At 43.1% G+C, this 22345-nt stretch overlaps 1 long non-coding RNA gene across 1 annotated transcript; it reads right to left on the bottom strand.

The window, feature by feature from the left end:
- Nucleotides 1-5923: 5923 nt before the first annotated feature.
- Nucleotides 5924-10668, bottom strand: LOC117545795. The gene is made up of 3 exons (XR_004568884.1): nucleotides 10299-10668; nucleotides 9949-10000; nucleotides 5924-7721 (listed from the first exon to the last, which is right to left on the bottom strand). It is a non-coding gene; the product is annotated as an uncharacterized LOC117545795 (long non-coding RNA).
- Between the last annotated feature and the right edge of the window lie 11677 nt (nucleotides 10669-22345).

The following is a 22345-nucleotide window of genomic DNA, read 5'->3' as shown; positions in this document are numbered from 1 at the left end:
CCTGAGGAAGATATGAATAATCAACAGATTTGAATGGAATCTCTAACATTTTCATGTAGAATAAAGACAAAAGAGTGATTATACAAATTACATTTATTGAAATTTGAACCAGAAGATGAAGTCTCAAAGAATGTTTTAAATAAAAGGACATAAAACAAAAAGGTGGATAATAATAAAATCTATTAAATGAAGCTCAGCACAAGTTCAGTCAGGAAGACCAATATCATCTGTCTGTTACACGTCATCTCAATACTCTCTCCTCTCTCAATAAGTGATCAGGGGCGTTACTCCCCAGCTAGCCAATCACTTCCCCCTATTCTCACAAGCCTATCATTAGGCGCGTTCACACCAAGTACTTTTCCCACAAAGGTTCCTGAGAATTACGATTTAGTTGCGTTCACACCAAAAAGTCCCAGGAACTAAATTAGTTCTAGAGAACCTTTTTTACCCCCTTTTCAGTCCCTGCTAGAGAGCAGGGACATTCGTGGGAGAAAAAGGTTCCTGTGTCTGATTGGCTGGGCGGAATGCAAACCACGCCCCGTCAAACTCCCAAAAACTTTTGTGAAGCCGCCATTTTATTATCCTCGCATTGCATTATTAGCATTAGCATTAGCCCAGCGCAGAAATGCAGAGAGACTAACTTATGACAACACAAAATAAAACATGGGTGGAGATGAGGAGGTGTCGGCGTTCTGTCCGTTTACTCGGAAGGCTTCAGTAGAGCCAGTCCCCAACTCCGGGGACTTCCGGCCGAGGATTTTGGGCGGCAGTATACGCCGTGAAGTTGTTTGCGGCCTGCCAGTAAACCCAAAGCAGAAGAAGAAGAAGTGACGTCAGCGGCTTCATTTGCCTAATCCACCCCCAGGAACTAATTTCCGGTGTGAACGCGATCTCTACTTAGTTCATGAGAACTAAAGAGTTCTCAGGAACCTTTGTGGGAAAAGTACTTGGTGTGAACGCGCCTATTGTACCCGCTAACCCCTTTAAATCTGCTCTTCCCTCTCCGTCAGCTGTCATTTCAGGCGGCAACGCGCAAGCAGCAGCAGGGCTTCTTCCCAGCTCCAGGCATATATTCATCAGCTCCGCAGTCTTGCGGATTAAGCTACAGGCGGCGTTACCCAGTCGGCTAGCGGTTCCAGCCGGCCACCCCGCAAACCCAGACGCGGGAGGAAAGGACAAGGAAATCGGGCTCCACAGAAGTCCCTCCGGCTAATGGAAATGGCCTACTTCACACAAACAATTGACGCACGCCTTCAGTCTCTCGAGAGGGCATCACTGGCATCAGGGCCGCTCAAATGCGACGCTTCCGGCCTTCACGCGGAACGGGCCCTCATCACATGCAAAGCTTTTACCCATTCTGGCTTCAACCACAACCCCTCCTGCAGGCAGGCAGGGCTTAAGCTACATCCCATTGAAGCTACTTCTCCTCCGACTCAGTAGTCAGTATACTGGACACTAAGTGCGTCATAGGCGGCTAGCAGGTTCATTGCACAGCCCAAGCTCTCGCCTCTTTTCCCTGCGCCTCACCTCTAAAACAGGCGTCAGGGTAGCGCTGGCAAGAGGCAGTTTGCAACAAATACACGAGATGTTCGTTATGCATTGCTACCTTTAGTTCAGGGTTAAGGTGAGTTCCAGGCAGTGTTGAGTGTAACGTGTTACAGTATGAAGTTTCAGTAACGTATTACTTTGCCGTATGAAGTAATGTAACGCATTACTAATGCAGTTCGGGTAATTACTACCCGTTACAATGCTCAGTAAGTAACGCAGTTTCAAGCTTCAACACAGTTTTACCTGTAATGAATGGCGTTTCGTAGGGCTTCTTTTCCTCAATGACCAAGTCGCTGCACATTATCCCGTTCATGACACGACCAGATACTAAATAAATTAGGAATTGACTCCCAATATTAATTGAATGATTTATTGACTTAAATACAACATTACTAACCTATAACTCCGCTCAACTGGGAAAAGAGAAGAAGAAAGAAGAGAGAAGAAGAAAGAAGAAGAGACTCCTCCAGGAGCACAGCGTTCCTAATCACGAGGAACTATAAGCCCAGTCACACACCCGGAGTTCCTAGGCATCACATCAAGCTCATGGTATTAACGTTCCTCTAACCAAACTGTGTGCATCCACATAAACGTCAAGGCCTATACAGCTAACATTTCCAACGACAGTTGCTCTTCCTCACCGGGCAACCGTACTTCGCATGCGGATAATCTTCGGCATGCCATCATCTCCCGTTTCCTGGACGTGGCATCCGCCAGCCTTACGACGACCACGTTTTCCCCCGACTCTTAATGACGTGCACTGCACGTCCTTCGTTTTGGGGGGAATATCTGCATGAGATCATCCGCCATAGCGGCACGCTCAGATTTCCACTATTGCTTACACATTTATTATCACACTCGTTGGATCTAACACTAGCGTCCCTCCATCATTCTCATTTCAGATGATAGAAGACAGTCTTAATCACTCAATCAGCTCATCAGCATCTATGACTCACCCTGGCGTACTAACGGCTAATTAAGCTAGACTATATCATGGGTCATGTTTCAGTATTTAACTAAGTGTATGTCTTCTTCTGCGTGCATCCTGCACTTCATTCATATTCTCGGGTTCATGCTCACATGGCTCGTGTTAAGCCATGTTATGATATTCATGCTTCACTGTACTCAAGCTCTCATGCATTATATTGTCTACATTTCCCTCTTCGCCCGGACATCGGCTCGTGCTGCCAATCCAAGATCTCTTCAGTTTATCTATGGTAAATATGCATATAACTGGTGGTGGCGTCTTAATAGCATATCAGGGCTTTCGTTCAGATAGGTGCAGCCACCTCTGCTGCCAATCAAGGCATTTCTCCCTCATCCCTGCAACTCGGACGGTGGTCCTCCTCCGCCTTCATATCCCACATTCGCCCGGACATCAGTGCGTGCTGGCATCCAAGGTCTCTCAAACACTAAACTTGGTATTTATGCTATAACTGGTGGTGGTCTTATAGCACGTCAGCATGTATACGTGTCACCGTGTTCATGTTTAACCCTGCATGCCAGGTTGTGATCTCCGGGTCTGTGTCATGTTTAACCCTACACGTCAGGTTGTGACCTCCGGGTCTGCGTCATGTTTAACCCTGCGAGTGCAGGTTGCGGCCAGTGGGTCGCGTTAGGTTTAACCCTGCGAGTGCAGGTTGCGGCCTCTCTCATTTCATCCATAGATCTCCGCAGCCAGCCCGTAAGGTAAGAAATGCATCACATCTCAGTACTTCATACTTCACTTCTTTTGGGGGTTCATCGGAGCGGTTTATTCCCCTCCTGAATGATCATCCTGCAAACCGGGCCCTAATCGCCAAACACCATTTCATTCACTTGTTATAATCTGTCAATCACTATTCCTTCATATCATGTGTCCCGGTAATAAACATGTATTTCATACATCACGTCTCTCCTGATTGAAATGAAGCTCAGCCCAAGTTCAGTCAGGAAGACCAATATCCTCTGTCTGTTACACGTCATCTCAATACTCTCTCCTCTCTCAATAAGTGATCGGGGGCGTTACTCCCCAGCTAGCCAATCACTTCCCCCTATTCTCACAAGCCTATCATTGCACCCGCTAACCCATTTAAATCTGCTCTTCCCTCTCCGTCAGCTGTCATTTCAGGCGGCAACGCGCGACCCTCCTACACCCCTTCGCCTCCTGTCTCCTAATACAGGGCCAAGCTAAACACCTTCTCCCTCCAGACCGGACCGAACTACCTATCACCACCACCAGTGTCTAGACCCCGGGGGGTTCATCGGAGCAGTTTTTTCCCCTCCTGAATGATCATCCTGCAAACCGGGGCCTAATGGCCAAACACCATTTAATTCACTTGTTATAATCTGTCAATCACTATCCATTCATATCATGTGTCCCGGTAATAAACATGTATTTCATACATCACGTCTCTCCTGATTGAAATGTATATGTAAAGACATTTGGTCAAATTAAATGACACTGAGACAGTGATAACAGCAACGCCAGCATGGATGAAGCTGGTGCAGGTCTTTCTTCATGCCCCCCCCCCTAGGATCTAATGCTGTCCCCTCAGAGGAAGTGGGGAAACGGGAGAAGACCTCTGGACGCCACGATGTCTCAATGATCCACACTGTTAATGAGGAAAATAAATGTTTTAGGAAATGAAAAATATGAAGTTAACAAATAAAACACAGGGGCAGTCATGGGCGGTAGGTTTTCCTACAAAGTTAACTCAGCCTCCATTGATTTTCATATCAAATTAGCATGTTAATAAAATAAGCTATCATGGTTTATACTGATAACTTTGTTCGTTATTCTCGCGTCCAGGAGAGAAGCTTTAAAAAAGGAGACTAATGGAGTCTCTGAGAAGGTTCAAATGGTTACTTTAATTAAAATGGCGCGGTAATGTTACATCTCTCTGTGGTGTCGGCCGAGCAGAAGAGGTCCTACAAGCCCTCGTCACCTGACTATATATCTCATTTGGCTCTTCGTTTTCAATGGCGGCTGTGGTGACGTAGGGGAATTTCCCCCCTCGTTCTTCTGTGTCCGATATTGCGTTAAACAGAGAATTCGACATTTTACAATCATTGCTTACTTCCACATGCCTTTTCTCCTCCTTATCTCTTTCATAACTTTATATTTAATACATTTTAACGGCTGCAATCGTTACTGCTACTTACTTAGCTTGCATTGTTATGGATCTAAAGGTAGCAAAAGCTAACTTTCACAGCTTTACTTCTCACTTAACACAATAAAGAAACAGACCGTATAGTACGGCACAAACAACACAAATGATCAATACTTACATATATTTTTACTTGTAGTTATTATAATAATTGAAATGCTGGTTCTTCTGGGGGTCTTCTGTCCACGCTCAGCTACCGCACCGCAGCTGCCTGCACTGTACAATCGCTGGAGGACTGGGCTGTCACTCAAAAACTGAGTAGCCAATGGGGACGCACTCCTGAAAGTCCCGCCCACCTGGGAGGTTTTTGTCAGAATCTCAAACAAAAAGTGAAGGAGCGCAAAAGAGAGTGCTGCAGCAAGAGCAAAAGTCTGATCATTGAGAAAGAAGAAACAAGAACGGCAAACAAAAACCCATGTTAAAACAAAGAAAAAATACTTATAGTTTACATGAATTACACAAATGATTTGTTTGCAACTTATAGTTTTATTTTTTATTTTGCTTGACTCAGTTTTTTTTCTTTTAAACTCATAGTTTTGCTTTATTCTGAGAAAGTGTTGCTTTATCTTTATGATACAAAACTAATCCCATACTTTCCCACCATTTGTGTGGATGTTGAATAAAACATCAGTAACACACTTACAGTAATGCTTGCTTTAGCCAGTCAGCTCCCAGCACTGTAAACGTTTTGGCAAAGTCACTGAAACAGCAAACAGCTTTTTCCGTTCTTTGGATTTTGTTCCTGTAGAACAGTTGATTTATCATTACATAACTAGTGTACCATGATCATTAAGTAGAAACCATCACTTGAGATACATTACATTTTTGTTTAACAAATCTATTTTAAAGGAATGCTATAAATGTTGTATTTTTTCAAGACCATTTTTGTGCTATGAGATACATTGCACTTTTTGTAACTATTTATTTATTTTCAAATGTCCACTGCAGAGAGAATAGAGAGTAAATTAAAACATTAGACGGTAATAGATTGTAGTACTGTACCTTCTGCATTTTCTAAAATCAATGCAGGCCTGCACGGGGAAACACTCTTGTGTAAAAACACACACAAACTCAGACCTTGGCACTGAAGCAAACAGAAGCTGACTCATTAAAAAACTAAAGATCTGACATTAAAACTCTGCTGTACAAATTCAATTGAAAACGTTTTTGTGGTGGAAATTCCACACTTAATCACCTTCTGGTAAGAAAAGAACACATATACAAGCTTAAACCAAAGTTGTGTCATTTTAATAAAAAGTTATAGCATTTAATAGAATCAATCTTATTTCCAGCTGGAAAGGACAGATAACCCGTTCCACTGATGTGGAAAGGACATCTGACCCGGTTACACAGAAAAGCAATGTCATTTATACAGAGCAGAGAGCAACAGATGGGAAGGGGAACAGCCAATGAAATTCTACATTACAGGGGATTGAAGATTGGTGGCTAGACAGCAGTGGCGGTTCTAGACCAATTTTACTGGGGGGGCCAGGCTGGGGAAGTTATTTCATGAGAGGGGCACAATACAAGCGGGTTAAAAAGACAAAGACAGTATAAAGTAATTGTGTAAAATAAACATAAAATACAGTAATTAGTATTTGTTTTTGTAAAGGTATTTGTCTTGGTACATTTAAGTTACAATCCTTTGTTTCAGTCATTTTTTTCATTTAGAGTATATGTTTTAGTAACTTTAAGTGACAATTTAATAAAAAAACATAAACAGTATTTGCTTTTATATAAGGTAATGAACAGTTTAATCTCCACTACATCCGGGTCTCTGATTTTATTTAGTTCCAATAAATCGTAATATTGTAACCTTTTTTTGGAGGGGGGCCACAGGGGGGTTCCTGATCAGTGTTACAGGGGCACTGGCCCCTGTTGTATTTTTTTAGAAAGTCTATTATTTGCTTGAGGTTTCTCTGGCGCAAGGCACAAGACCTGGCCAGCCATGAAACACAAGAACTAGAGTTTTATGGAAAACATTTTTCATACCGTGAGACAACGGAACAAAGGATGAAGTTGTTTTTTATACATTTTTTGGTGTGTCTCATTGACAGAATATGCATCACAGTTCTTCATAAAAAGTAAATCAATGCGCTTACACTTGATTGTACTTTTTTTCTGTTCACCAAACAACGTCATGGCAAGGGAAATATTGATAATTGCATAAATGAGTTATAAAGAAAATGACACACATCGTTTATTGGGTTGGGGCATGTTCCCATCACTTACTTGATTCACCAATGCATTGATGATTGAGCTGCTAAAGGTCAGACAGAGACAAAACATGTTCAAAAACGTTATGGACTAATCCATGCTTCCAACTAAAAATAAATATGTATTAGATACAGCCAAACAAATGAATACACATGTTAAAACTGGGTTACATTAAAGTTTGTTATCAAAACTAAAATACAGTATTTTATTCACCTATGCCATACTATACACTACACACAAGGACACCTGTATCAAGATCATGGTAATCACTTTAAGAACTTGATCTGATTTGTTTGTTTTGCGTGGCGTTAAATCAGATTTCCTCACAGTCAAACTTTGTAGCAATGCTGCCCTCTTCTGGAAAGCTGAAGCAGTGCTTCAAACCCCTTGAGTTGGAGCATTGGGTCCTGCTGGTGTTCAGTGAAAGCAAGTTAATCGTTGAATGATTTACATTTATGATTAAAGTTTAAACTGTGACACTGCAGGCATTACTGTTTTAGTTGAGGACATAAACTACACACTCCTTAGTTGAATAGGAAAGTAAAATGCACTTTTTCTCAGTGTTGTACACTCTCACTCAATTGATGTACATTGAGAAAGTAAGGCTTCACCATACATACATTGAGCTTATGATGGAACTCAAACAATTGTTCCAAATTGTCCTTGATGTAAGGGTCCCTTGTAGATGCTTTTTGGGGTAAGGGCTTCCTGGATAGTCATTTGACAGCAAGCCCAGACCGCAAAAAGACCTGAAAAGAACAAAACTGCTTATTGATGGCGGACGATCATACACAGCTGATCCAGTATCTGAAACACAAAGTCGCAGATCTATTAGACGGAACGTAAATTGAGAACAAAATTAGTCTTGTACTGTAACAACAATCTCCATTTGCATTGTTTGTTTTCAACATCTTCTATTGGATTTCTCAGATAGAATATCAATTTGACACAAACGTCAAGCTTTAAAAAAAAAAAAATTCACATTTGAATATCACTCTTTTGTTATTATCAACTGTATTGGCTATTTCAGTTTGTATGGGTGAGCACTGACTGAAACAAACACATTACACTTATTCAACTAAAATGAAATAAAATATTGTACATGGTGCAGATATGTTCAGTATAACCCATTCCAGTAGGCCTCACTCTCATGGACTTCAGTGTGTATACCATGTGTTATACGTTGTCCATAAGACCAACAAAATAAGTGTAAAACATATCATATGTTAGCATCCAGAACCTTTTATGTGAATATGTTCTAGCACATTTCATGTTGATTACATGAATAATCCTTTTCTTAAAGTAGGAGGTTAATGTTAGCAGCTCCACACCAGCGTGTACAACCTAAATGTATCTCTGATTTTAGCTTATTTTAGAGTTTAAGGAGGGAATATGGATCATGTATGATTATAGTCTGAAGTTAACAAAGCATACAATCTGTCATTGATCATAAATGCTTGAACAATAAAACAGCAAAAAACTGAATGGGATAGGTGGCTAATAGGAGGCAATTGCAACACACCAAACGTAATCCACATGCACAAATGTACCATCATTAAGCCTATTAATTATTAGACAAACAAGGAATCCCTTTTATAGAAATGATTACATTGAAAAAACTAGATCTTGAAAATGTGCTAAATTCTGGTTTCTACGCATTCCTCTTTGTGATTTACCTTTACACCTTACACCTTCAGAAAGCCAGTTACTGACAATGGGTGTAATGGTTAATGTAACAATATAAAGTAAAATAAACGTTTGAGATTTATATTTTTTGCTTCTCCATCAACAAGGAGAACTCCATGACACTGAGCATGTGAATAACACAAAATGTCCAAGAGCATGCACTTAGTACGTTTCTTACAGAATACAAGAATGACGTACTGTTTGTGAAATAGAAAAGGTAAAAAAAGTCAAAAGATTAGCATGATGCAATTATAGGTCAGAACAAAGCGAGAGAGGGAAAATATGGGTTTCAGAAGATCAGATGTCAATTGTGTATCCAAAAGTTATTGTTAAGGTAAGATTGTGCATGAAGACAAATACTCAGATATTATTTATCCAACCGAATACAACACTGATGTTTTAATGGTGGACAGCTGACGTCAAACCAATAGCCACACAGTCAAATCTTGATATCATGTGTTGGGCCTTTCATTGATTAAAAGGTAAAATATCAGTATCAGTGCTGTACTTTTCACTACGTAACTATGAAAGGAAGAGTTATCTGAAATGTTTTATGAAGTGCTACAGCCAAATAAAGCTGCAGCCCGTGCAGACAAAAGGACAGAGAAGAGTGGACCACACTGGATGATCTTCATGTGAGCTGTCCATGGTTCTGAAAGCCTCATACCAGCCCTGCCGGTAAAACGCCCTAAACCCCCCCCCCCACTTCCTCTCACGACACTGTGCATGTGAGTGTGTGTATGTGTGTGTTCAAAACTCTGTCTGTCTGTTTTTCTGTCTGTCAGATTGTGTCCAACAAAGTGTGTGTGTGTGTGTGTGTGTGTGTGTGTGTGTGTGTGTGTGTGTGTGTGTGTGTGTGTCTAAGCAGGATTTTCTTGCTGCATGCATCACTCCTGGGGTTTTTCTTGTAGCGAGGGGTTGCACTGTAAATTCATCCTGCCTTTACCCACGTAGGCTGGCCAGCAGACTTACAGTGAAAAATAACCGCTATGTGGATGTGCTCGCTATCAGTGTGCAATAAACACACAGAAATGACACCACTATCACCTGACAAACATTTTGAACTTTCACTCTAAAGAGAAGATCCACAGGCGAATTCAAAGTTTTGGAAAATACGAAATCTCCGCGCATCACCCACGTTTGGCTGTGCGCGTCGGCAGGTCGCCGAGCCACCATGACGCGCACAATCTGGAGCCACAATAACTGATATGCCATTTACTACAATACACATCCTGGTCAGAGTTGTAAAGACAAAGGCTGGCACAAGAAACAGCATCAAGTTAAATGCAAGAATAAACTGCCAATAGATGTATTAATTAATGATATGTTGGATGAGGGTGCTCGTTACCTCTGCGCGTCTAGATGCGAGCGCTTGGAATAGGTCGGGATTGTGTAAAGCCCTTGGGAGAAAGAAAGGATCAGATTCAAATAAAATGCAAATAAAACAGAGTATAATCACATGAAGCTTTTTTTGAGAGATATAGACAGCACATATCGTTAAGCAGGGAACACAACACACCACACATAGATCATACGAAGAACAAACAGCTGGAGCTGTGTACGCTATATAAATCAAATCACTACAACGAAGATTTTTCATCGAAAAACGTTATTCCAAAAAGCTAGTCACTCGCAGGAATCATCCTACATATGCGCTTTGGGTGAGGAGGGGAAAAAAGCATCCTTATATACACAAACCTCCCTTACTATCGCTGCTGCTCGAAGGGTTGGGACGACGTGATGCCACTGTGATCCTTTCACTTCTGCATTTGGATTCACCTCTATTTTCGTTGAATTTGGAGGAAATACACTTCCATTTTGTACTCGTTTCCATCCTTTCTGTAGGAAATATTACAAAAAGCCCCAAATGGAAGCCACTCAATTCCTCCAGTCTGCGATTGACCCGCATTGACGTCATTGCGTCATTAGGTCTTCCCCTGGAAACACGGGGCTCCCAAAAATAGCAACACAATTAATTCAGCCTGCGCTGGGGTTGGCTTGGCGGGGGTGACTATTTGTATCAATCCATAACCCCTCCTCTGATTCTAAGCAATAATACAGTGCTCTCTCTCACACCCCCCCTCTCTCTCCCCAAGGACGAGCTGATCACGACTCACGCTATTTTTGGAAAGAGAGGAGAGAGGAGAGAGAGAGAGAGAGAGAGAGAGAGAGAGAGAGCGAGAGAGAGAGAAGAGAGAGAGAGGCGAGAGAGGCGAGGAGAGATCTAGAGTATAGAAAGAGGGAGATCAGAGAGAGGAGAGAGAGATAACGGTGGGTTGTGATGAGAGACGCCCGCACCATTCTTGCTCTCCTCTCTGCTGGCTGGCTGAGAAAACATAAACAGCACCACGGGGATAAAAATAGCAAAAGAGCGGTCATCCAGTGGGAGGAGAGGCAAGACCCGAAACCTAGTTAACTGCCATCAAATGAAGAAAGGCCATCAGCCACAGTGGGCAGCCTGTCACTCTGATGTGGCCTGTGTATCCGTTCATTCAGTTTGCAAAACCACACAGGCTTGGTCTTCATTCATTCAACCATTCATTCATTCAGTCATTCATTCATTCATTGTAATCGAGAATTATTATTTCACTCGGTTGATTAATATAATGTGCAAGGCCAAGCTAGCCAATAGCACTGTCACACTGAGTTGAAATCTTCCAGCTGTCCACTAATGGCATCATCTTGTTTGCCCCTTAAAGCCTCATTCACTTATAAAGCACATATGACTCAAAACAGGAGAGATGCTACAACCTGATATTGTGCATGTTTCACATTGATTTCAGGCTCATGGGCTCTAGCATTGTTTACTGTATTTTTTGTGTCTTATGGCACCTCCAATTTACATACAATCTAAACCATTCTCTATTAACTAAATAAGTAAACACATCAAAATCATAATTCCATCAACTTTTCTCGCAGCTTTTCATGTTCATATTGTACGCTGGGTGAAAATCTTTTTTTTTTTTAAGGCTGTTGCTTTATTAATAATGGCCATCTCTAATATAACAGCTATTACACTATATTGATAGTGGTTGCTGAGGTCCCAATCGTTAATCTTTAACTGCTGATGCCATCTACTGGTTATTTAAGAGATCTGCATATAATAGAACAACACACTCTCACTCCATAATCGTCCAGGAGCGACGCTTGATCAGGGTCCCGTGGCGTGCAGTTGTGACGCTCCTAGGCTCCTTCAGCTTCATAAAGGGACGCAAATCTTTCAACTGATTGCAATGTATTCCCATCTGCGGCGGGATTTGACGCTCATGGAAGCACGGCATTCGTTTGTGTCGGCTGCCCTTAAAGGCAATGTGAGCGTCCATTCCCATTGGATAACGGAGAATTGTACACCCGGAAGTAAGTATTCGCCTTACTGTCGATTGATTTTACAGTGATATCTGCACTACTCATTGACTAAAAAACACCAGATTATCCTTGTTAATTACACAACATTGATTGGTTTAAATTGTGTGCAATGCCTTTGTATTTTTCCCCTTCGATTCGGAGAAACAAATATTTTTTCGGAGTAAAGGATGGCAGAAGACACTACACTACCCAGAATCCCCAGCTATCGTTTAGGACTACACCATGTGCTCTGTTTGACAAGCCCCGTGATTAATTTTCAAGCTCTGTGATTGGTTGACCTCCAACTGCAATTCCAATCATTCCGTCTATGTCACGTGATCTTCAAATTTCTCCCTGCAGAAAAAAAAAAACATGGCCGAACTTCGTTTTATTCTCGGTGGAAAATGCCTATTTTAAAGTTAGTTTGGTCATTAAAATGCGTTTTGATGTCATTTGATGCGAGAAATATGAGTTGTTATTTCAGATTACAGTGGATGTACATGATCTTTAGTTTGATAGTTATTACGAAGATTACTTCACCGTTTGTGTATATGATTGAAAGGGATGTGCAAAATAGTTATTATATACCGTCTTTAATTGACTATTAGTTGAGAATAACGAGTAATGAATATACTTTTATAGGGATATTAATATCTAATAATAAAATAATGAAATTCAATAACATGCTTTAACCACTAGGGGTCCCTTTATATCAGCTGTGCACCTTTATGGTGTAAATACAGCCTATCTACCAATTGGATCAAATATAAAAGTCAGCCGAATTAGTGTTGATACTGCAAGGAGACGTATTGTGTGAAAAGACATCTAAGATGTTGTTTAATTGCTTATATATTTATGATCCACGTCACGTATTCAGTTTTGGCGGCAGTTCCTCATGTTTGTCTTCTCATCAAGGCTCTATACATAGAGAACTATGACGATGTGAGATGTGAGATTGGAATTGCAGAGGGGAAAATAACGTATCTTTGCCACAATTTTAGATGCGGATTTTGTTAAACTAATAATGGGCGCTGTGGACCAACACTATACATTGACGGGGAAGGGGGTAGCAATAAAGATAACACCATTAAACAGTTACACAACATAACATAAATAATATCGATAGCAGCGTCCCTAGCAACCACCTTGGTAACAATGAAAACGTTGTATGGACACAATTTCCTGAAGTAATCTTCGTAATAACTAGCAAACTAAAGATCATGTACATCCACTGCACACATAATCTAAAATAACAACTCATATTTCTCGCATCAAATGACATCAAAATGCATTTTAATGGCCAAACTAACTTTAAAATAGGCATTTTCCACCGATAATAAAACGAAGTTCGGCCATGTTTTTTTTTTCTGCAGGGAGAAATTTGAAGATCACGTGACATAGACGCCAGCCATTGGAATGAATGGAATTGCAGTTGGAGGTCAACCGATCACAGAGCTTGAGAACTAAGGGGCTTGTCAAACAGAGCACATGGTGTAGTCCTAAACGATAGCTGGGGATTCTGGGTAGTGTAGAGCCATCCTTTACTCCTAACAAATATTTGTTTCTCCGAATCGAAGGGGAAAAATACAAAAGCATTGCACACAATTTAAACCAATCAATGTTGTGTAATTAACAAGGATAATCTGGTGTTTTTTAGTCGATGAGTAGTGCAGATATCACTGTAAAATTAATTGACAGTAAGGGGAATACTTACTTCCGGGTGTACAATTCTCCGTTATCCAATGGGAATGGACGCTCACATTGCCTTTAAGGGCAGCTGACACAAACGAATGGTGCTTCCATGAGCGTCAAATCCCGCCGCAGATGGGAATACATTGAAATCAGTTGAAAGCTATTTGTGTCCCTTTATGAAGCTGAAGGAGCCTAGGAGCGTCACAACTGCACGCCACGGGACCCTGACCAAGCGTCGCTCCTGGACGATTATGGAGTGAGAGTGTGTTGAATAGAACACCTGCATCATCTGTGAAACTGCACAGGGAGTTGAAGCATATATCACTCCCTCACCTGATGGTGCAGTTTGGCTGGAGCAGTGTTTGGTATAAGTGCAATTGGAAATGGTTGGGTGGAGCCATGATCTTATTTATTATTCTCTCTTGTCCCATTGAACATTGGGAATAGATTAATGGATCATCTGACCTTTTATTTTAATTTACATACATTAAACTCTGCTGTAGACAGATGACTGTTGTATTATTTCTGACAAGCAAAGATCTGCACTGAGTGAGATCAGGGAACCAGTTTGAGGATAAGTGACACCCAAAAAGCTGCAATGGGCTCCATAAACAGCAGGTGGCAGGAGGGAACACTATCTGGAGACAAACCTGTTGCAGCATATCCATATCGCTCATGTAAGCATTTTTTCTGATGAGCTGCCAAAGCACGAGTCTCTGCAAGTTGCAAATAACTATGTTTGTAAATATGCATGCTCACTATAGCATTCAATCAATCAATCAATCAATGTTTATTTATATAGCCCAATATCACAAATGTTACATTTGTCTCAGTGGACTTTACAGTTTGTACAACATATCAGTATGACAATACGACACCCTCTGTCCTTAGACCCTCACATCGTACAAGGAAAAACTTCCGAAGAAAACCCACAGTTTAAAGGGAAAAATGGGAGAAACCTCAGGGAGAGCAACAGAGGAGGGATCCCTCTCCCAGGACGGACAGACGTGCAATAGATGCCGTGTGTAAATTGAAAAGATAATACATTTGCAACATAGGTAGTCCAAATGTTTGGAAATGCATGTGTGTATAATAGGAAGATGAATCCACGAGGATATCCATCCAGGACCTATGATCCAGGACCACAGCCACGACTCAAGATCCAGGACAGAGAAGCGCAGGATCATCCATGACTCCGGATCCCGGCGTATACAGACACCAAAAAGAAAGACATTTGGGGAAGCTGGGTTAATCGGAACATGAGAGTACACAGGTATAGACAGAGAGAAGGAAGAAGTAAGATGTCCCCCGACAAACTAAGCCTATATCAGCAAAACTAGGGGCTGAATCTAATCAGCCCTAACTATAAGCTTTATCAAAAAGGAAGGTCTTAAGCGCACTCTTAAAAACGGATAGGGTGTCTGCCGCCCGAACACAAACTGGAAGCTGATTCCACAAATGTGGAGCTTGATAAGAAAAGGCTCTGGCTCCCATTGTACTTTTAGAGACTCTAGGAACAACCAACAACCCTGCATTCTTGGAACGCAATGCCCTAGTAGGACAGTAGGGTATAATGAGTTCTTTAAGGTAAGATGGCGCCTGCCCATTAAGGGCTTTGTAGGCGAGAAGAAGAATTTTAAATTCTATCCTGTGTTCTATAGGGAGCCAGTGTAAGGCAGCCAGAACAGGAGTAATGTGGTCCCTTTTCCTAACTCTGGTTAGTACACGAGCTGCAGCATTTTGAATCAGCTGAAGCGACTTGACTGACTTCTTGGTACACCCTGATAATAAAGAGTTACAATAATCCAGCCTTGAAGTAACAAATGCATGGACTAGTTTCTCTGCATCGTTTTGAGGCAAGATATGCCTGATTTTTGCAATGTTACGTAGATGGAAGTAGGCGGTCCTTGAAATTGATTTTATGTGGGCGTTAAAGGATAAATCCTGATCAAATATAACACCAAGATTCCTTACAGTCTCACTGGAGGCCAAATTAATGCCATCCATGGTTAATATATCCTTAGATAATTTGTTTCGTAGATTCTTCGGGCCAAGTACAATAACTTCAGTTTTGGTCGTGTTTAACATCAAAAAGTTTAAGGTCATCCACGTTTTTAAGTCCTTAAGGCAGTCTTGAATTTTATTTAGATGATTAATTTCATCAGGCTTGATTGATAAATAGCATTGTGTGTGTGAGGCGCCGGGCGGGTGTGGGGATACTCACAAGTCCCCGGTTGGGTGCTTCGTTGTTGGAGTTTACCCCAGTGGACGAGAGGGTCGCCTCCCTACGCCTGCGGGTTATGGGGGGGGAAACTCTGACTGTTGTGTGTGCTTATGCACCCAACAGCAGTTCAGAGTATACAGCGTTCTTGGAGACCCTGGAAAGAGTCCTGTATGGGGCTCCTGAAGGGGACTCTTTAATCTCGCTGGGAGACTTCAACTCACATGTGGGCAATGATGGAGACACTTGGAGGGGCGTGATTGGGAGGAACGGCCCCCCTGAACCGGAGTGGTGGTTTGTTACTGGACTTCTGTGCTAGTCATGGATTGGCCATAACAAACACCATGTTCGAACATAAGGATGCTCATAAGCAGTGTTGGGACTAATGCGTTACAAAGTAACGCCGTTATTTTTGGCAGTAACTAGTACTCTAACGCATTACTTTTTTAATTCAGTAACCGTTACTACATGGTGCGTTACTCCGTTAGTTTTTTTTATATAGTCAACAGCCAGGCGAACAGAGATGAGTACTGTACTTAAGTACAGTACTTGAGTAAATGTACTTAGATACTTCCTGTGTCACATACGGAGACGCGCTGTGGGCGTGTTTGTGTTGTTTACTAACAGACTATCATGGCGGCGGCGGAGCTCAAGTCTAGTTTCTCCACCTGGAGATATTCTCACTATTTCACTTTTGTCGAGCACAAAGAAAAGAACGTTTTAGTTAAATGTAAGTTGTGTCTTGGCGGGTCAAAGATCCTATCTACTGCCCAAACCAGTAATTCAAATCTCTTAAAACATCTGCAAAAACAACATGCTGGGACGAAGCTAGTAGCTAAGACCACAGAGACTCAGCCGACGCCACTCCACCTCCACCTAAGCAACAGCGGCTGGATTTTAACCAAGGGACTGCTAGCCAGGGAAAAGTCGATAAAGAAATTGCACGGTATGTTGTAGAACACATGCAGGCTATTGCTACAGTGGAGTCACTCGCTTTCAGGGAGCTAGTTAGCATGATACCATGTCCGGGCGGCACATGGCATATGGGACGGAAAACTTTTTCCAACTACCTGGAGAAAGAATATACAAACATGGAAAGCCAGCTAATATCGATGCAATCCAGATTGCATATAAGGCATGTCAAGTTGATCAACAGATTGTATTATTCTTCAATGCAATAACAGTACTGAAAGGAAGGCTATACGGGCATTAATGGGAGCAATTTTTGTAAGTAAGTAAAACGTTACTTTTCACAGTAACGCATTACTTTTTGGTGTAAGTAACTGAGTTACTTTTGAAATGAAGTAACTAGTAATGGTAACTAGTTACTGGTTTTCAGTAACTAGCACAACACTGCTCATAAGTGTACGTGGTCCCAGAGCACCCTAGGCAGAAGGTCCATGATCGATTTCGTTATCGTATCATCGGACCTGAGGCCGTATGTTTTGGACACTCGGGTAAAGAGAGGGGCGGAGTTGTCAACTGATCACCATCTGGTGGTGAGTTGGGTCGAGTGGCGGGGGAAGCCTCTGGATAGACCTGGTAAGCCCAAAGGTGTAGTTCGGGTGAACTGGGAACGTCTGGAGGAGGCCCAAGTTCAGGAGGCCTTCAACTCACACCTGTGGAGGTTGGGAACATTGAACCAGAGTGGTCGGTGTTCAAAGCCTCTATTGCCGAAGCCGCGGCGGGGAGCTGTGGTCTCAAGGTCCTAGGTGCCTCAAGGGGCGGTAACCCTCGAACCTCCTGGTGGACACCGGTGGTCAGGGAAGCCGTCCGACTGAAGAAGGAGGCCTTCAGGGATTTGTTATCCCGGGGGACTTCCGAGGCAGTTTTAAGGTACCGGCAGCAGCCTCATCCGTGGCCGAGGCAAAGCAGCGGGTGTGGGAGAAGTTCGGAGAAGACATGGAGAAGGACTTTCGGGCGGCACCAAAGTTGTTCTGGAAAACTGTCCGACACCTCAGGAGGGGGAAGCAGGGAACCATCCAAGCTGTGTACAGTAAGGATGGGACGTTGTTGACCGCAACTGATGGAGTGTTAGGGCATTGGAAGGAACACTTTGAGGAACTCCTGAACCCGACAACTCCGCCCTCTATGTTAGAGGCAGAGCTGGAGTATGACGGGGGATCAACACCAATCTCCCGGGGGGAGGTCACTGAGGTCGTCAAACAACTCCACAGTGGCAAAGCCCCGGGGGTGGATGAGATCCGCCAAGAAATGCTGAAGGCTGTGGGTGTTGAGGGACTGTCATGGTTGACACGTCTCATCAACATTGTGTGGAAGTCGGAAACAGTACCGAAGGAGTGGCAGACCGGGGTGGTGGTTCCCCTTTTTAAAAAGGGGGATCAGAGGGTGTGTGCCAATTACAGAGGCATCACACTACTCAGCCTCCCCGGGAAAGTTTACTCTAAGGTACTCGAAAGGAGGGTCAGGCCAGGGCTGCGCTTTGTCACCAATCCTGTTTGTAATATACATGGGTCGGATTTTGAGGCGTAGTCATGGGGGAGGGGGTCTGCAGTTCGGTGGACTAAGGATTGCACCACTGCTTTTTGCAGATGATGTGGTTCTAATGGCTTCATCGGTCTGCGACCTTCAGCACTCACTGGATCGGTTCGCAACCGAGTGTGAAGCGGCTGGGATGAGGATCAGCACCTCCAAATCTGAGGCCATGGTTCTCAGCAGGAAACCGATGGACTGTCCACTCCAAGTAGGGAATGAGTCCTTACCCCAAATGAAGGAGTTCAAGTATCTCGGGGTCTTGTTCTCGAGTGAGGGAACGATGGAGCGTGAGATGGGCCGGAGAATCGGAGCAGCGGGAGCGGTACTGCAGTCGCTTTACCGCACCGTTGTGACGAAAAGGGAGCTGAGCCAGAAGGCAAAGCTCTCTGTCTACCGGGCCATTTTCGTTCCTACCCTCACCTATGGTCATGAAGGATGGGTCATGACCGAAAGAACGAGATCGCGGATACAAGCGGCCGAGATGGGTTTTCTCCGCAGGGTGGCTGGTGTCTCCCTTAGGGATAAGGTGAGAGGTTCGGTCATCCGGGAGGGACTCGGAGTTGAGCCGCTCCTCCTTCGCGTCGAAAGGAGCCAGTTGAGGTGGTTCGGGCACCTAGTTAGGATGCCACCTGGGCGCCTCCCTAGGGAGGTGTTCCAGGCACATCCAGCTGGGAAGAGACCAAGGGGTAGACCTAGGACCAGGTGGAGGGATTATATCTCTTCGCTGGCCTGGGAGCGCCTTGGGATCCCCCAGTCAGAGCTGGTTGATGTCGCCAGGGAAAATAAAGTTTGGGGCTCTCTGCTGGAACTGCTACCCCCGCGACCCGACCACGGATAAGCGGGAGAAGATGGATGGATGGATGGACTGTAGCATTGATACTTACACATATGTGACCTGCTCTATCGAAATCAGTCGCATTGACCCGAAGACACATTTTGAGTTGTATACACTGCTGGAAAGAGGATATTCCTAGCTTTCTAATGATATCAGGATTGTTTTTGTACTCCAAATATTTAGCGAAATATGTCACATTATATAATGACTGTCACCGAGTCATCATTTTGAGAAAAAGGCCTTCAAAGTGTCCTCTTCTCTGGGATCCATCGATCTGATTGATTATTAGCGGAGCAAATTATCAAAATACTACGGAGGGAAGATATTTTCGTCTGGATTACTGGTCTGGGGGAAACTCGCGAGTGTGTGTGTATATACGTGTGCGTGTGTTTGTGTAATTTTGCGTTTGTGTGTATTGCGTTTGTTTCCCGGGGAAAACCCTCACGAGAAACACCGGCTGTTGTTATACCTGCTGTGACGTTAAATTACTCCGTTCTCCGCTTGTAATTATGCCGTTACAAGCTTCAAAGTTGTATTTATCATCTGAATTTGCCGAAAAAAGTTTAATATTCTGAAAGCCAAGACTTTGTTTAATTGAAATCAGATGAAAACAAACAGTAACGGACCCTGCCGTGTTATTTATGATCACTCTACGCTTACATTCATAATGTCAGCCGGAGGGAGGGGGGGCGGCGCTGCGGAAGAGCAGATTGCATGTCTTCGTCCCTTTACAAGCTTAAAGAATGTATTTATCGTGTGAGTTTGGAAATAAAAGTTTCATATTCTGAAAGCCAATACTTTGTTTGTTTAAAATCAAACAAAACACCCAAACCCCGAAAAAATAGTTTTTTACGCAAATCCACGTTTATTTTTTAAATGAGCCGTTGCGACTTCCGATTGATTTCGATAGAGCGGGTCACATATCTGATTCATGAGCCACCAGGGAACATTCAAAGCAAAACTAAAGTATTTTATATTTGATTCCAGGGACAAGGCTTTGTGTGTGTGTGTGTGTGTGTGTGTGTGTGTGTGTGGGTGTGTGTGTGTGTGTGTGTGTGTGTGTGTGTGTGTGTGTGTGTGTGTGTGTGTGTGTGTGTGTGTGTGTGTGGTGTGTGTGAAACAGGGAGGGATCTTTTACTCTCTTGCAAATCTATACACATGTTTGAGAGCCCACATCCTTCATCCGAACACAATAATTACAATTGCCATCATTAATACCAGATATATTTTATTGTACTCTAAATGTTCCAGCTCATCTTACTAATGCATCTCTATCTTCTTATCTCAGCTCTTGGGACTCATCAGGAGATCCACAGTAGGAGAAGCTGTAGACATTTTGTATATCACACTGCTTATTGAAACCGAAATTGCCCATCTAAGTGATCAATTTCAGAGGCTTTCGGCGTGTTTTTAATTGCATCATTTTGCGCCCATATGGTTAAAATATAACACAGTATGGTACCTTGGGAGACATCAGTGAAATTGCCTTGGGAGAAAAATAACAGCAGCAATATCTATCCCCAGCCACAGAAATTAAGAGCAGACGCTGACATCCATTACAGCTCCTGACGGTAAGCAGTTTAGCTCAGCCTGCTGTAAATCACTGCCACTGGAGACCTGCGCTCTGCACTGGCTTTGTGTGTGGTTTTATCTCCACATATTCCTGATTTATCAACTATTCCTTGTTGGCAAGGAATAAAAGTACCACAGCTTCACCTGATGCCTCTGCTCTAAAGAATGTATTGATTTATTCACCAGAGCATGCTATTATTTGCATACAGTATAGGAGGTTTCTGATGTTTGTCCTGCATCAAAAGGGTGTGTATGTCTCTTTACAACACATTCTCACTCCCAGGTCGGCCGCTATGTTGACGTTATGTCAAGTCCCCTGTGTCGGCTTTTTCCAACGCAAGAGGGGGGCTGCCGCGTCGGCTTTTTCCAACGCAAGGGGGGGGGGCCCTTAGCGTACATTTTCAACTTTCCGGGATGTCCATAGGCTTCTACATAACTCCCTAAACGTATGTAGTAGACGACTTGAGATCGCGAGCGAATGCTACCTGAAGATCCATTCTCACAGCGTTTATCAACCTTTTTCTTACTCAATATCAAGCCACACTTATTGTTTTTACTTCTTTATTTTAATTGAATAATGTAGGACTTTTGTTGCCATCAGTTATGGGGAGAGTGGGGGCTCAGAATACTGAAATCTGTATCTGTATCTAGGCTATTTAATGGACCTGCCGTTGTGCGATTGCGTTGCTAGGCAACACAATACTTTACAAACTCTTCAACTACAACCCTAATTATATTTTAAAACATTTTAGAAGGCCTCACGAAATTTAAATGTGAAGGGATGTGTGTAATGTGGTGATTGACATTATTCACCCACGGATCTATGGGTTCCGCACGGACATTTTAGTTAACCGGACTTCCTGTTGATGTGAAATACGAAAACATTTTTTTTAATTAAAACAATACTTTATTCCGAGTTTGCTTGCTTTTCTCTTAGGAGGTGTAACGGAAGCGATCTCTGGGGCCATAGATCTCGGCCTCCGTTAGTGTGTGCATATGTATGTGTTTTAGTTTGTCTGTCTCTGTTTGCTGGTTTTATGTCAAAAGTGTTCCCTTTCCCCATGTCTGTGGCTGTTGATTGTGTCTACCTGGTGCCCTGTGTTGTCTCCCCCCCCTGGAAGCTGGAGAAGGTCAACAGCAGCCTACAGCGTCACCTGCATCGCAGCACGGAGGAGAAGGAGGAGCGCCAGAGGGAGCTCATTAGCATGAAGAGGCAGATAGCCACTCTGATGCAGCGGCAGCAGTTCCGGGCGGACCCCGCTCAGCTGGAGAGGAAGAATCGGATCGCCAAAGGGAAGCTTCCTTCTGACTTCACGCCCCCCCCCCTGAGGAAACCATGCTGCACAAGGGGAAGCAGAATCCTTGCAGGGAAGCCAAGGTTTTCAAGACACTGTGCTTCCGGGGGAGAGGGGTAAGGAAATGTAATGGAGGTGATCTCTGGGGCCATAGATCTCGGCCTCCGTTACGGATTGTGTAACTTTGTTGGTGGCAAAATGTAGGTAGTGTGTGCATCTGTATGTGTTTTAGTTTGTCTGTCTCTGTTTGCTGGTTTTATGTCAAAAGTGTTCCATTTCCCCATGTCTG

This window comes from Gymnodraco acuticeps, unplaced genomic scaffold (assembly GCF_902827175.1).
Source record: "Gymnodraco acuticeps unplaced genomic scaffold, fGymAcu1.1, whole genome shotgun sequence".
Taxonomy (NCBI): Eukaryota; Metazoa; Chordata; class Actinopteri; order Perciformes; family Bathydraconidae; genus Gymnodraco; species Gymnodraco acuticeps.
The sequence above is the reverse complement of the archived record's forward strand: the minus strand, read 5'-3'. Positions and strand labels throughout refer to the sequence as shown.